At 33.1% G+C, this 13442-nt stretch overlaps 1 protein-coding gene across 1 annotated transcript in view; it reads right to left on the bottom strand.

Annotated features, from left to right (window-relative positions):
- Positions 1 to 10039, bottom strand: part of LOC147069465 (GAS2-like protein pickled eggs) — a 375836-nt gene extending 365797 nt beyond the window's left edge. The window contains exon 1 of the mRNA XM_085950140.1: positions 9603 to 10039. The gene's annotated coding sequence lies outside the window, so the exon portion shown is untranslated. The remainder of the gene's footprint in view (positions 1 to 9602) is intronic.
- Between the last annotated feature and the right edge of the window lie 3403 nt (positions 10040 to 13442).

Here is a 13442-nt window from a genome sequence, read left to right as displayed (position 1 = left end):
GTTCTCCCTGTCTGCTTCTCTCTTTCACAGTTTCATGTGATGTTTTCTCTCATGCGTTACAGGGGTGCTTGACGGGATTTGATTTGGATTTAAGGTTTGTACTTTTCTATTTGAGTCATTTCCTGTGACCCTGGTTTCGCCTTTCGGCATCTTCAGGCACTATGCGTTCCCACCAATGGCAAATAAACATTGCCAACGAATACAATTAGATAATATCGTATTAAATTATTATATAAACAAGAAAATGTGGCATCATATGTATAACAAAATTTATGTAGGTAATTAATAGTTACATATTAAATGGACGACTCACTTCATACCCGGCGCGCACGAGAAATTGTGCATGAAAGTCATTCACAGATGTATAGGTAGATGTCACGTGACCATTGACGTATCAGTTTCCATTATGCGATACAAGCTTCGAGAATTTATAGTAATATAACCTTTATTGTAATGGTGTATTAGTGTCATTACTCTTGCGTTAGAAACAGATTCTCGGTTACTTACGACTTCTCGGAGATTAGACGCAAGTGAGCCCACGAATCACAGGCGACTGACTGTCCAATGGTTCCTGTCATTCAATTGCATTGAATAAACATTCATCAATATCTTAAAATGGCATTTTATAAATAATACTAACACATGCAAAGTGATATCCTATCTTTCTTGGAGTGTTTAGTAGATTTTTTTACAATTTTTAAATAGGCACATAGGCGTTTTGTAACACAATAATAACGGTGGAGTCGAAACCTGACAGTCAGAAATTTTGTATGGGCCGACCCAGCGGTGTCGCCAGACCGCTTGCAAGCAGAATGTTCATTTGAGCGTAGGATACCGATATTAAAATATGAATTTCGCCATCCGGCAGACTCGACACAAAGTGAGTGTCATTTTATTTTCTAGATGATTCGTCCATATTAATGTCATTGGCTGTTTCTGAAACCTATGTCATATGCATTGAACAAACACTGTACTTACAAATTATGATGCATAGATAGAATGAATCAGATTAAAACGCCCGAAGCGATGCAATTGTTACTATTCTACGTCTAATCATTTATTGTTATATTAGACGGCATCATAGGGAATCATAAAAAATGTATTAGTGTGCCAATTCCGGCACGCACGCCCGCGATTCACTACCGCAGCCCGAGGCGATGTGACTCACGGTCGACAGGCGGAGGAAAACCCGCGATAGTTGACGGATAACTCAACACTGGAAACGCACGATTTTTACACTTTATTTGTGGTGATTCGTGTGGTAAAAATGGACGATTCAATGCAATGTTGCCTGATAAGCCCGACATGCTAATTTACAATGCTTGCAAGCGGCGTTTTTCGTTGACGCAGCCGATGGGTCACCAAATTTAAAAGGGGGCTTCCAAATTGTTCGTAATTCTTACAAGTTGTTTTTTATTTAATAAATTCGATTTAAATTTCGACGCACACGATGGCCGAGCTGCTTACGTCGGTCCCAGGTTCAAATCCTGGCTCTGACCAATACAGATATCGTTTTTCAATTTATAAGTCCGAGTATTGATCTAATAGGTTGAGCAAGTGGCCAACATCAATTTCTCGTAAAACCAAAATCTGCTCATTCATCAACTATCATTCAATAATGTTAAAATCACAAGCAGGATGCTCAAACTTTTACTTGATATGAAGTAAATAAAAAAACAAACAAACAAACAAATAGAATACTGAAATGTCATTTTGACATTTCATTTTGATTTCCATAGTAACGCACGTATATTTTAATAATTTAGTTGCTAGGACCACCCCATTAGCAACCAATAATAGTCTTTTACTTTTTAAGGATTTTTCTGAAATAACTTTCCATACAAAACAGAATTAACAGAAAATGAATTCAATTCTGCTTAAAGATGGCTAAAAGTATTAAAAGAATGCATTGGCATCGTGTTCTGATATATTCTAAGAGTTTCAAATGTCTAGCTAGTCGGGAAGTTAGTTAAAAATCGATTGCAAGATTTGTACTGGACAAACAACCACCGGACAAACAAGAATACGAGCTAATAAAAAAGTTGCAATTACATATTATATTGACGTGGTAGGTATGAAGTTGAAAACCGTTCATGTCTTGTTGGTCAAACTTTTATTTACTTTACCTAAGTCTTGCTTTATTATTTTTATTTCATAGCCATGAAATAAAACAGAGGTTGTCAACCTGCCGAGGACGTCCGAAAAAAATAATAATGCGATAATTGACACCGCTGGCTTATTGCTACGCCTACCTTTTAAGGAGGCATGGCTAAGGTCACAGTGATTGCAGGCCAGGTCATTTCTGCATAGCTGATTAACTTTCCGAAAACATAATTTATATAGTACCCACTAAGTACTAAGTAAGTCATGGTTTGCAATCCTGGGACCCTGCTCAATTTCTTTATTCCAAAATCCGCGTAGTTATATTTTTGAAAATTGGCTATTTTTATCAATTATTATTTGGTTTAGGCAGGCCTTAATGGCTTTAAAAAAACTAACCATCACAATCTGCAAATAAAATTGTATTCTTAGTTCAATAAAAACAAATTTGACTGACAAAGTTTTGTGTGAACTATTTATGTCGGATTTTAACAGCCTACTTCCACCCTTCGCCACTGACTATATACAAATAAATACATTTCAATCTTGACGATGACTATGATAATTTAACAAATTATAGGTTCAAGACGTTCACAGCATGACAAGAAAAAACTAAAGAAATAGAAACCATATTAGAAAAAGAGTACCAAGGTACCTTATAAAGAGAAAATAAAAAAAAACTACACCGAATGTGCTAATCGGACCATATTTTATGGATGTATCTATAGTAACGTAGAATAATATCAATATGCGGAGAAATTTGATTGAACCGGGAACACAAAATGAATGAGAACTGGCTTACGCTATCGGGGGTGGCATAAATAAGGTACAGATCTCAGAGTAAATAGTAATAATATAAAGAGAGTGGTCATTGTTCAGCAAAATGAAGCCGTGTTTCTCGCGTATAACGCAGAGTAGAACCTCAATTTTATTATTAATTATCAACTTAACTATGAAACGTCATACCATCATGGTGCTTCTCAGTACGACTACCAAGATAACATAGTTAACAGTTAACTAAATTTTCCACTAAATTAACAAAAAATAATTATTTCTAACTTCATATTTAACACAAAAACAATAAATTTCAGGAACACATGCTCGCAGTTTTTAAATTAATGTAATCATTCAAATCAATATTTACCGGCGACGCTTCCAAAATATATTTAATTCAGCCGTAGAAATTCTATCTTACACTAACGCATATTGCGAAGACATAAGCGTGCCGAATGCATTCTTATTCGCACTTATTTTCCGTTTTTGTTCAGGCCTTGGTACAGATCCGGGGATAAACTTAAACACATGTTGGTCTCATAACATGCATTAAACTTTGTCACGTAAATATAATAATAAATGATGGCTCAGTTTGTGTGCGCCGCGTAAGGTCAGCCAATCAAAATTCCCGCCCAATTGGCAATACCAATGTCAGGTTATTCATTGATATTAACGCTGTATTTATCTCTTCTGTAAAATTTAGCAGACATTATTAATTATTTTCATAATAATATTAGGGAAGGCAGTTTGAAGATTTGTGGAAGTAAGCAGATAAGTGGAGTTTAGAACTGGAATGCAAAACAGTCAGCGGAGATAGGGATTGCAATACCGGTATCCCAGTATTTTTCGATACCGAAAAACCAATTTTAAATATCATATAATACCGATATATTCGGTATTGAAAGTGGAAACAAAATGTATTAATTAACGTAGAAGGTTTAACATGACTGAATTTTTTGTCGGGTTATGCGATGCCTGGTTTACTTCCATTGCCCTTCAACGCCCTTGAAGACCAGCAATGACACGTGCTATAAAATATCAATATTTTAAAGAGATTTATAAATATATATTTATTGGTACTCAGATACTTCTGTTTTTTCCATATATTTTACGAATACCGGTATTAGAATAAATTGTATTCAGTATTCCAATCCCTAAGCGGAGCAATGTGGTTTTATCCAAAGTAGGGCGGATCCGGAGCACGGATTTCCGACTAAGTATAATTTAAAAAAATTAATAGGAGACCAGAAAAAAATCCATTTAAGTAAGTATGCAGACAGGTATAAATTTCTAAGAATAAAATTAACTTAAAACTTCAATAGAACAATAATCATACATATTATATGAATACTTTTTCGAAGAATATCTTCTATTTTTCTAAGAATTTAATGTTTTATTTTGTGAATATTATTAGTATCTACCTACCGCGTTTTCATGCGTCTAAAAAAGGTATGCTATTTCAACGCTCACGAGTATGAACGACTAAACCGCATAATCATCAGATACCATTCCATATTCCATACCTAAATTCTTAGTAAATATCTCTTCAGGCATAAGAGTAATTTGGTGTAGTTTTTCTATGAAAAAATCAATGATCACTAAGTATAATTAATTACTTAAGTATTTTAACAATCACCGACAAAATCAAACATTACTTAGGCAGATATGTTTCCAATTTGTTAATGTCAATCGTCAGCGTACGTCAAAATGCAGCTTTGATGCTATTTTCAAAGCATGATCCTGGACATTCATTAAACGTTGTAAATAATCTATTTACATCATTTTGAAGCCTTATTATCCTTTATATTTATTTTAAACATTTGATGACTGCATAAAGTATTTTTAATACATAAAATAGTATTCTTTTAAACCTCTCGCTCTAATATTTTAGAATATAGTCATATTTCAGTACGTCCATGTGAAGTGGTGTTAAGATTTTTTATAATTATTAATTTTTAAAAGGATTTATAAAACCATTAGTAAAATTTATGTCGACATTATTATAGTGAAATATTTACAAAAAAAAAATATATTGATAATCTCTGTGATCACAAATTTGACAAGAATTAGGCATTTTATTATTCAAAAAATGGGCAAGATTTACACATTAAAGATAATTTTAAAGATACTGTTTATTAGCTATATCTTTGACCATTCAAATGTGATAAACATTCTACGAATATTTGCTTTATAATAATTATTGGCCTAAGAATAAGGTAGTATTTTTTTGAAATACGCCATTTCTATTGGCATTTCCCATTGGCTAAGCTATAACATACGGCCATAGCCATAGATTGACAAACGATAAATGAAGTAGGGAGTAAGATCATGTTAACTCGCGTGTTTAAACATGTAGGTACCTAACCGATTTTTTTTAAACGGTATGGTTTGTTCGTAATAAATACAAATTTTCGATTGCGTCTGCCGCACAGCCATAAATCAAACCTTCTAGGAACGTCGATGCGGTGTTGCATATGAAGGCAGTCGCACGTAACATCTCGAAACGTATAGATATTTGGATGCGGCGATCGGCGAGCTGGTATAGGAATGACCAATTCGCAGCCCGAGAAGCGAACGATTTGTTGATAGCAGCACTAAATGTTTTTTTCAAACTAAAAAGACGCATTCGAACAATCTGCGGAGCTCCATTTGGCAACGTGTGTTTTGTGAATAACGATGACGTCACATCAACGTATTCGACGCGTTGCAGACGAGGCGAGTTTAGATGTAATAGCTGGCTAACAGACAGTCTTCACACGAATAATACCTATACCATAGACTATAGATACATCTAGACGCCACCCGTTGCATTGCTAAATGACGCTGCGTGCCGTGCGTTTGGTTTGTGGGCGAGTGAACGCATTCGTCTACAAATGTTCGAGACCATATACCATTTCGCTAGTGCTCGCACTAGACGCTCAGAATTAAAATATAATTTTCTATTTTTTTACGTTATATAGTATTTTTAAGCGGTCAAAATGCAACCACTAAGTAAGATATCCATAATTTAAGTTATTTTAAAGAAACACACTAGGTGATATTAAAATATATAATAATATACAAATAAATTATCACGAACATGTATCAACGTACCTATGAAACGTAATACCATCTTTTTGCTTATCAGTACGGCTACCATATTTTAATACAACACACAGAACCATCTTTGCTACTTAATTAACTAAAAATATTTACCACTGACTTTATGTTTAACACAAAAAATAGCAATTTTAGCAACACGAGCTCGCAGGTTATCGACGCTACGTGAAGCGATTCACCACGATTTGCCGGCGATACTTTTGGAAACGAACTCACACATATGTAGACCTTTTATCTTACTCTAGCGCGTGTCGCAGAGATTATAAGGGTGCCGAATACTTTCTCACTCGCACTCATGCATCGTTTTTGTTCAGGCCTGTCGCCAACTGCTTACAGCCCAGCCCACCCGCAAAATTACCGAACGCCGAACATACCCGACGATTCAGGACTATTTGTGCGAGCTCTACTCTACATAGTTACACCAAATCGATGACTTATTGAAAAGAGCTCAGACTAAATTGTATGTTTAAGGGGGGACATGCTCGTCGAAGGTCAAAATTGAGTTTTTATTGTATTTTAAAACCATGATCCTGGACACTCCTTAAACGTTGTAGATGATCTATTTATATAATTTTGAAGCCTTATTATCCTTTATAGTTATTTTAAACATTTGATGACTGCATGAAGTATTTTTGTTACATAAAATAGTATTCTTTTAAACCTCTCGCTCTAATGTTTTAGAATATAGTCATATTTCGGTACATAACTGTGCAGTGGTGTTAAGATTTTTTACATTTATTAATTTTTAAACGCATTTATAAAACCATTAGCATAATTTATTACGAGATAATTTTTGTAAAATATTCACGATAAAAAATTATATTGATAATCTCTGTGATCCCACATTTGACAAGAATTAGGCATTTTATTATTCAAAAAATCGGCAAGATTAACAGATTTGAAGATGATTCTAAAGATATTTATTATAACCTATGTCTTTGACCATTCAAGTGTGATAAACATCTTATGAATAATGATTGCTTTATAATAATTATTGACCTAAGAATAAGGTAGTGTTTTTTTGAAATACGCCATTTCTTTTGTCATTCCCCAGTGGTTAAGCTACAACATACGGCCGTAGCCATAAATTGACAAATTATAATTGAAGTAGGGAGTAAAATGATATTGACGCGCGTGTTTGAACATGTACCGTTTAAAAAAAAAAATTTAAAAAAATCGGTTAGGTACATGTTCAAACACGCGCGTTAACATAATTTTACTCCCTACTTTAATTATAGTTTGTCATTTTATGGCTACGGCCGTATGTTGTAGCTTAACCACTAGGGAATGACAAAAGAAATGGCGTATTTCAAAAAAACACTACCTTATTCTTAGGTCAATAATTATTATAAAGCAATCATTATTTATAAGATTTTTATCACACTTGAATGGTCAAAGACATAGTTTATAATAAGTTTCTTTAGAATCATCTTCAAATGTGTTAATCTTGCCGATTTTTTGAATAATAAAATGCCTAATTCTTGTCAAATTTGGGTTCACAGAGATTATCAAAATAATTTTTTATCGTGAATATTTTACAAAAATTATCTCGTAATAAATTATACTAATGGTTTTATAAATGCGTTTAAAAATTAATAAATGTAAAAAATTTTAACACCACTGCACAGTTATGTACCGAAATATGACTATATTCTAAAACATTAGAGCGAGAGGTTTAAAAGAATACTATTTTATGTATCAAAAATACTTCATGCAGTCATCAAATGTTTAAAATAACTATAAAGGATAATAAGGCTTCAAAATTATATAAATAGATTATCTACAACGTTTAAGGAGTGTCCAGGATCATGGTTTGAAAATACAATAAAAACTCAATTTTGACCTTCGACGAGCATGTCCCCCCTTAAGTATTAATAATTTAGTGACTGTTTACATTGAGATTATGTACCGATTATATTTACTGATAGTGATAAGTCAATGTCTAAGTGGTCCAAATAATGTATGTAGTATTAAGTAGGTTATTATACAGCACTTAGGTACTGAACTAAATCGTTATCCGTTCACCTAATCATCCTCCATCTTTGATTAACAGCAAACATTATTATTTCAGTGGAGATTAGGAATGAATATTATCATTGGATCAATTTATTTTAATCTCTAGAACGAATTCATAGGTACCTACTTAAAATATATTTACAAGCATATTATTTTTTTCGAAATGATATACCTATTTTCATTAGGCTTTCGTGAAATCGGCTTGATACCAGTGACGTCAGTGGCGAAGGGTGACTTTTGGAAAGAGGTAGGGAGATCAGAGAAAAAGAACACACTTGTCAGGTATTACTTACGGGAAATAAGAAGATAATAGCAAATGATTAATAGATACACACTAATAACAACGACACACTAATTCAATGAAATTTCAATAAATTAATTAACAAAGGCATGGTCTAAAAAGATCGTGGCTAGGCGATGCGCGGATTGCGGGTGCAAATGACGCATGCCGAACGAAATATAATTTGTCATATAAATCCAACATGCGTCCATTTAATGTTCTGTTTATTGTTCTATTAGTAACAATAATAATATATTTATTGACATGTTTTCTTTTTCAAGTAAATGGGTAACGTTTTTAGTCATCTTTACACGATTTAAGAATTAATACCCCTGTCGCCATCACGAAACAAATTGACGTATTCACTCCTCGACGTTCGCTCTCCGACTTGCAGCGAGTCCAAAATTTCGTCGCGCCTATAGTTGAAAATTATTTGCCGTTTCACTGAAGTATCGTCTTAAATAATGTAAGTTTAGTATCGAACATTATTAAGAAAACATAATTTTGAAAACCACAAAAATATACCTACCGACACATTAGTAAAAGTTAGATCGAGTGGGACACGAACTCACATCGTTCACTTTCCGCGCGAATGCTCTCGCCTTTAAGCTATCGATCCTTTTATGATTCATGCGATTTATTTCTTATAACTACCTACTTTTTAACTGAGGTATTTCAAATTCCGCCAATCCGTATGGAAGTTGCTTTGTAATCAATGATAATAGTAACTCAATCGTAACTAATGTCCGTCGCCAGCCAAATTTATTATTGATGATGTCGTATTTAATTTGTGAATAATGTTTTTTTTTAATTATTATAATTATTCAATACTGAATAAGTATACATAAGGTTTAAGAATGTTTGTTTGTAGTAAGTATATTATAGTTTATAGTTACCGAGGTTTTTCAAAAATATGTTTATTCTACAATACCTAATTACTTGTAAAAAAACAGCGTTTTAAAATAATATACCTAGGTATAAGTTAAAACATGTTACAATAACAATTGCATCAATATTCCGTGAAGATTAAGAATTATTAACAATCCTCAAAATATTATTATCATACGTAACTCACTATAAGCAATTAGGTACACCATATTTTAATTGTTTGAAATAAAACTAAAAAATATTTTGTAGGCTCCTAAATCAAAATTTATCCAGCTATTTATTACACTAATTCAAATAGTACCTATGTACATTCAATAAGATGGTTTACGTTTTGGGATATTTATTATAGAACGTATATTTCCCCGGCGAAATGGAAAGCACGTAAATTTACAGATCAGCTGTTTATTTGGTATATGTATGCCAGTTGTAAAATCAATAATCCTACCTCTCATAAAACAATCCAGATTTGAGCACGGAAAACGTAAAAATTTACGTTTTTATCACATAATAACACCACTTCTAACACTGTCACAATGGTAATTCGTATTATCTATGCACAAATTGTAAAATAAAAACACTTAACATTAAAAATATATATTTTGCGCGATTTTAATAAACTATATTAAATTGGCGTTCGTCTCTTGGTTTACAGTATACAGACGAATATAACGAATTGGACGTGTATCTTTTATTGTTTATGGTGTGTTATTTAATAACAAAACAAGAATATTGTGGATATTTGTTTAGAGAACGTGCGTTTGACAGCAGAATAGTAGAAAGCATAGCACAATCGGACACGACCTCCCGGAGCGGCGCGTAAAATCATACTAACATTTTCGTCATTTTCATTTTGCTTGCGCGGAGCGAAGAGCTTTCAATGTCGACCGCAAACACACTGGTGCAATTTACACAAATACAGCCTCAGAAAATAAATAAGGTGTAGTATTCCTCTCATAAAGAAAAACGTGAAACTTTAAGAAAAGAAAAAAAAATCCTAATATCCATCTGATATATAATTTAATTATATGGCCATGAATTATATTATAATTAATTGTTATAAATAGTACACATTATTAATAAATCGGTACCGATGACAAAAATGTTTACATTCTCTAATGAAATCGGAAATGATTGGGAAGTTTTAGATTTTAAAACCAGCGCTGGAAATGGAAACAGAACTGAACCTGTTTAATCCATTAATTATTATGGAACCAGAACCTCTTAAATTTTTGGGGTTCTATTACTTACGATCAAAGTTCATCTATGCTGGACTCATTTACAAAAAATATCAATTAATAAATATATCATATCTAGATGTTTTCCAACGTCATTTTTTTAAAAAGATTTTTGAGTAGTATGGATGAATACAATGAATACATCTTGCTGCGTTGAAATGCTCTGCTTAAGATGTATGTCTTAAAGACAATATACAGATTATTTTTAATTTTAAAATTAAGTTCGATCAACTAAATTCACTTTGAATGAGTTCATTTGTTCAAACATGTAAAGACAAAATAAATAATTCCAATTAAATATCAGATTAATATTTTCTATCTGATCACTTTGTGGAATGCTTTAATTGATCAAATATTTTCTATAATCATCTTCATCAACATGAGTATTTACTAATGACTCAAATCCTCGACACTCTTTACAGCTTCATATTTATTGGTTTAAAATTTTATCAATATCGTATTTTCTTAGATTTTAACTAATTCCATCACATCGGTATCGATTGCTTTTACCTGACTATGTTTAATGTGAACAGCACAATTATGGCATGTTTTAACTATTCCACTCTTTTATTATTTATATTAATTCGGTACTAACATTCAAACATAATTGTTAAAGATATCACTTACTACTTTAAAAACATTTGTGAAAGTGCCATAATTATGATTCTTTTCAGTGTTTCATGACGAGGAATTAGTATCCCCTTTAGAACACACTAAGTCGAGAGTGGCACTAGTTTTCCATTGACAATTGCTCTGTCTGTCGCTGATTTCCAAAAGGAGTAGATGCAAACCGTAGAGAAGACTACCGGGCGGCGAAATCATCCAGATCACGATCATCAATCGTGAGGTTACGACGAAGAAGAAACTTTCCATTGTAGTATTTGTACACGGCTAAAAATTAACATTCCAATCATTGACATCGTTATGCTTTGTGCCATAGAAAATGAAAAAAATCAAGTACTGGTGGAAATAATTGTATTTTTACGGTTGATTAGAGGGCACCGCAACGCTTTGTGCTGCGACCGGTGAACCAGTTATACTGCCAGGATACGCATGGCATAATAACAATAACAATATTGTTAAGTACGCCACTGCAAAACAATCATCGCGGTAACGAAGTGTGAAATCCGTAGCCATAGACACTCTCAAATTCTAAAAAATATAATTTCATTCATTCGCCCTTGAAATGGTAACTCTAAATTCTTATTTTTAATTCCAAAACACTTTTTTTCAAATACATCTTGTGCCCGCGTTTGATATTCTACCTAATAATACGTATTTTTTTTTATTTAGGAATACAATTAGCTACAATTAAACCTATATACAAAAAAATGGCAAGAGCAAATGTATTGCAACCAGTTTCTACAGAACTTAATAAATAACGTGAGCCATGGTCCCCCAAATCCTGAAGCGCACCCCCCCCCCCCCTACATATCGCTAAGGTTAAGGGCAGTGTGATTAAATGTATTCCGTGTATTTTTAGGGATTTTTAAATAAATCCAGTTGATTTGTTGTCGGCACTTAGCATATTATGAAGGACTGATCGCGACCTCCTTATGTGGTAACCAATTAACATGGAACCCTTCGCCATATTGGATAAAAAGTCAGGAAACACATTTAAATTAATTATAAAATAAAATTCTACAAGCGAATTATATCAATCATCATAATATCACATCAAATTATATCGCACAGTTACATATTTTTAAATGTTAATAATCATTAAGGAAAATAGCCCGCAGGCGACTTTTTTACTATTAGAGAAAATATTTTATGGTGTGTGTACATCAATGACATTAATATGGACGAAGCATCTAGAAAATAAAATGACACTCACTTTGTGTCGGGTCTGCCGGATGGCGAAATTCATATTTTAATATCGGTATCCTACGCTCAAATGAACATTCTGCTTGTAAGCGGTCTGGCGACACCGCTGGGTCTGCCCATACAAAATTTCTGACTGTCAGGTTTCGACTCCACCGTTATTATTGTGTTACAAAATGCCAATGTGCCTAGTTAAAAATTGTAAAAAAATCTACTAAACACTCCAAGAAAGATGAGATATCACTTTTCATGTGTTAGTATTATTTATTATTTATAAAATGTAATTTTAAGATATTGATGAATTTTTATTCAATGCAATTGAATGACAGGAACCATTGGACAGTCAGTCGCCTGTGATTCGCTGGGCTCACTCGCGTCTAATCTCCGAGAAGTCGTAAGTAACCGAGAATCTGTTTCTAACGCAATGAGTCATGACACTAATACGCCATTACAATAAAAGTTATATTACTATAAATTCTCGAAGCTTGTATCGCATAATGGAAACGGATTCGTCATATGGTCACGTGACATCTACTTATACATCTGTGAATGACTTTCATGTACAATTTCTCGTGCGCGCCGGGTATGAAGTGAGTTGTCCATTTAATATGTCATTGGTGTACATATATTAAGAAGAACAAGAAACATGAATACAATATAATATAATATTGTACATGTGGTAATAGTTAACATTGGGACGATAAGCCACAAAAACAAAACGAAAAATTTAATCAAGTCTCTTAATTCTCTTAATCTCAAATCTCAAAATTATTTAGATTAGACAATTTATATTGAAATCAGTGGGTCTATTCTATACTACGTCTTATCGACCGCTAAAGTGATAAAGTGATAGATATTATCAAACTTAGGGTAGATTTGTATCAAGAAGAAGAAGAAAGAATAAATTGACAATAGATAAGATAAGTTATTATTATTATTATACGCCCACGGTGGCCGCGCGGCATAAGCGTTGGACTACAAAGCCGTGGGTCCCAGGTTCGAATCCTGGGTCTGGCAAGTACAAAAATTGTTTTTCAATTTGTGTGTGTCAGGGTATGGACCTAATAGGTTGAGCAAGTGGCTGACATCCATTTCTCGTAAAAAACAAAATCTGTCAATACAAACCTCCACTCTGTGGAGGCCCATATGATCCTATCAGGATCGGACATGGTCGAAAAAAAAAAAAAATATTATTTATATTGAAATTCTAATGCATTTAAATTAAA

Source organism: Rhyacophila brunnea, unplaced genomic scaffold (assembly GCF_057557595.1).
Source record: "Rhyacophila brunnea isolate RB1 unplaced genomic scaffold, BYU_Rbru_1.0 scaffold_23, whole genome shotgun sequence".
Taxonomy (NCBI): domain Eukaryota; kingdom Metazoa; phylum Arthropoda; class Insecta; order Trichoptera; family Rhyacophilidae; genus Rhyacophila; species Rhyacophila brunnea.
The sequence above is the reverse complement of the archived record's forward strand: the minus strand, read 5'-3'. Positions and strand labels throughout refer to the sequence as shown.